Source organism: Lipotes vexillifer, unplaced genomic scaffold (genome assembly GCF_000442215.2).
Source record: "Lipotes vexillifer unplaced genomic scaffold, Lipotes_vexillifer_v1.1 scaffold241, whole genome shotgun sequence".
Classification (NCBI taxonomy): Eukaryota; Metazoa; Chordata; class Mammalia; order Artiodactyla; family Lipotidae; genus Lipotes; species Lipotes vexillifer.
Window position 1 is genome coordinate 2,911,586 of NW_006784922.1, and position 4,068 is coordinate 2,915,653.

The window sequence follows — 4,068 nt, forward strand, 5'->3', positions numbered from 1 at the left end:
CCAAATAGTGGTGTCTTAGAAAAGAGAAGGCAGTGTTTCTCAGAGGGAGTAGTGATTTAACATGGCAGATTAAATATACATATTTATCTTTGTTTCTTCCTGAAGGCAGTAAAGGGATTTTTTTTTTAATGCATAAACTCTCAAAGATGGCTGAGGAGACAATAATGACACCATTTTAGAAGTAGGAAACACATTGAAGAGTATTAATGGAAATACCAGACCAAGAAAGTTGGAAGCTAAGCTGGCAATGGAAAGTAAAGAAGCAAACTGATTCATGCTGTAGACACCAGCAGTCTTGGGTATTGGAGGCACCAGGAGTCTGTGAAACTGGTGGTGTAGGTAGAGCTGAAAACAGGATTGCTTGATTTCCTCCCGCACTTAGGAGTGCAGTGAGAGTGCAGCATCTTCTTGGTCCTGGCAGATGATTAGGGGTTTATGTTCGGGAGAGGCTGAAATAATGGAACTCTGGATTTCAGACACCAGGCAAGCTGAGTGGGGATGAAGTGAAATTCTTCATCCCAGTGGTGAGACCCAGTTCCCTCTTCCACTCAGTCCCCTAAAATGCAGGCAGCTGGACTTATAACGTCCTAAGTGAGATAAAAGCATGCCTCTCTGAGAAATGGACCAGCCCAAGAGAAAAGTCTTAAAAATACAGACGGTTAGGAAGGGTTACCAATGAAATGGATGGATCATGTTTAAAGTGACACTCACCGCCAAAACAATCTTGAGGGAAAAAAACGGAACTGGAAGAATCAGACTCGCTGACTTCAGACTATACAACAAAGGCTACAGTAATCAAGACAATACGGTACTGGCACAGAAACAGAAATATAGATCAATGGTACAGGATAGAAATCACAGAGATAAACCCATGCACCTATGGTCAACTAATCTATGACAAAGGAGGCAAGGATATACAATGGAGAAGACTGTCTCTTCAATATGTGGTGCTGGGGAAACTGGGCAGCTACATGTAAAAGAACGAAATTAGAACACTCCCTAACACCATACAAAAACATAAACTCAAAATGGATTAAAGACTTAAATGTAAGACTGAACATTGTAAAACTCTTAGAGGAAAACATAGGAAGAACACTCTTTGACATAAATCACAGCAAGATCTTTTTTCATCCACCTCGTAGAGTAATGGAAATAAAAACAAAGATAAACAAATGGGACCTAATGAAACTTAAAAGCTTTTGCACAGCAAAGGAAACCATAAACAAGACGAAAAGACAACCCTCAGAATGGGAGAAAATATTTGCAACAAAGCAATGGACAAAGGATTAATCTCCAAAATATATAAAGAGCTCATGCAGCTCAATATTAAAAAACCAAACAACCCAATCAAAAAATGGGCAGAAGACCTAAATAGATATTTCTCCAAAGAAGACATACAGATGGCCAAGAGGCACATGAAAAGCTGCTCAACATCACTAATTATTAGAGAAATGCAAATCAAAATTACAATGAGGTATCACCTCACATCAGTCAGAATGGCCATCATCAGAAAATCTACAAACAACAAATGCTGGAGAGGGTGTGGAGAAAAGGGAAACCTCTTGCACTGTTGGTGGGAATGTACATTGATATAGCCACCATGGAGAACAGTAAGGAGGTTCCTTAAAAAATTAAAAATAGAATTACCATATGACCCAGCAATCCCACTACTGGGCATATACCCAGAGAAAACCATAGTTCAAAAAGACACATGCACCCCAATGTTCATTGCAACACTATTTACAATAACCAGGTCATGGAAGCAACCTAGATGCCCATTAACAGATGAATAGATAAAGAAGATGTAGTACATATCTGAGTAATGGAATATTAGTCAGCCATAAAAAGGAACGAAATTGGGTCATTTGTAGAGATGTGGACCTAGATACTGTCATACAGACTGAAGTAAGTCAGAAAGAGAAAAACAAGTATCGTATACTAGCACATATATGTGGAATCTAGAAAAATGGTACAGATGAACTGATTTGCAAGGCAGAAATAGAGACACAGATGTAGAGAACAAATGTATGGACACCAAGAGGGGAAAGGGGGGGTGGGGGGTGGGATGAATTGGAGATTGGGATTGACATATATACACTAATATGTATAAGACAGATAACTAATAAAATAAAGTGACACTCGCCATTTGACATACTTGTACACTGACAAAGAGCTTCTAATCAATGTTTTTAATTTCTTACTCTTAAGTATTAACAGCCAGCCAAGGAGCACTGGACATTTGAGGAAATCCTCCAACTTAAAAGAAAGAGACCTAACAAACAAATATAAAAAGAAACTCCAGGGGACTTCCTTGGTGGCACAGTGGTTAAGAATCTGCCTGCCAATGCAGGGGACATGGTTTTGAGCCCTGGTCCAGGAAGATCCCACATGGTTCAGAGCAACTAAGCCCATGTTCCTCAACAAGGGAAGACACCACAATGAGAAGCCTGTGTACCACAACGAAGATTAGCCCCTGCTCGCTGCAGGTAGAGAAAGCCCTCACGCAGTAATGAAGAACAGGCAATTCAAGGAGAAGAAAGCTAAAAAAAACCCATAAAAGTTATTTATATCATCAGAGAAAGAAAAGGTAATAATTCATCCACAAGCAAGTTTTAGAAAGAGCTCTTGGAAATTAAAAATATGATAACAAACATTAAATATTCAATAGCAGGTTTGTAAAAGAAAATCAAGAAAATTTCCCAGAAAAAAGGGCAAAAAGACAAAGAGATGAACTATAGAAAAGATAAGAAATTTAGAGGATTATTCCACAAGATCTGACATACAACAAATAGCAGAGTTCTAGAGAAAAAGACAAGAGAAAATGCAAAGAGGAAATTATTAAAGAAATAATACAAGAAAACTTCCCAGGACTAAAGGACATGAGTTTTATAAATCCATGTCTGAGTGCCTTGCACAATAAATAAACCAAAGACTCATCTCATGGCACACTGTGCTGGCATATAACATTTAGAATAAAGGGAAGACCCTAAAAGGAATCAAAATCAGATAGCATACAAAGGATCTAGAATCAGAATGGAATGAGACTTTCAAAAGCAATGTTGAAAGCTACAAGATTCTGTGGGAAAATGATTTTCAATCCATAATTCTGTACCCAGCCAAACCATGAAACAGTCATGAGGTAGAATAAAGGCATTTTTAGATTTGCAAATTCTAAAATTATCTCCCATGTACCCTTTCTTAGGAAGTTATTGGAGTGTGTATTCTCCTAACAAAGACGGAAATTTAAAAAGAGGAAGGGGAATTCCCTAGTGTCCAGTGGTTAGGACTCTGTGCTTCCACTGCAGGGGGCATAGATTTGATCCCTGGATCCCTGGTTGGGGAACTAAGATCCTGCATGCTGTGCTGTGCAGCGAAAAAAAAAAAAAAGGAAGATGTGGGATCAAAAAAACAGTAGTTCCAACACAGAAGAAAGGCAAAAGGAATTCCCAAGACTTTAGGTGATCCTAGGCTGACACTTTTTAGATGGCCTGAGGAGCAGTCAGTGCACGTTGGAATAGAATGATAAGGAAGGTGGGTTCTAAGTGGGACATCTCCAAGCAAAAAAATGAAATTGATAACTTACTTGAGGTATTTGAGTGTACTGAGAAGAGATTTACACTTCTGGTGGAGTTGGAGATTAATGAGCAATAGGTACAGAAAACCTAGGCAAATCAAAATAAGCAAGGCACTATTAAATCTGGAACAAACTAGCTGTTAAAAAAAAATTGGAAATCTAATCATAATACAGTACTTAGGGCACTTTGGTAAATCATATGGTCATAAAATAATTAAAACACTGAATACTGATTTAACCCCAAATTAGGGTTCAGTTATATTGGAAAGGTGGGGAGAGAGAGGGGGGTTGTGTTTGAATGTGCATATGTGCTGATGGTATAAAAGAGCTAAACCCCCTCATCTTCCATTGTTAGAAGTTAGTAGGTAATGTTTAAAACTGTATAACAGCTACCAAAAAAATAGCAGTAGAAGAAATTTATTGAGAATTATGACTGTAAACAGCAAATCACACAGTTAAAAGAATAGAAAATGATTCTTTTTAGAGAGCAGGAA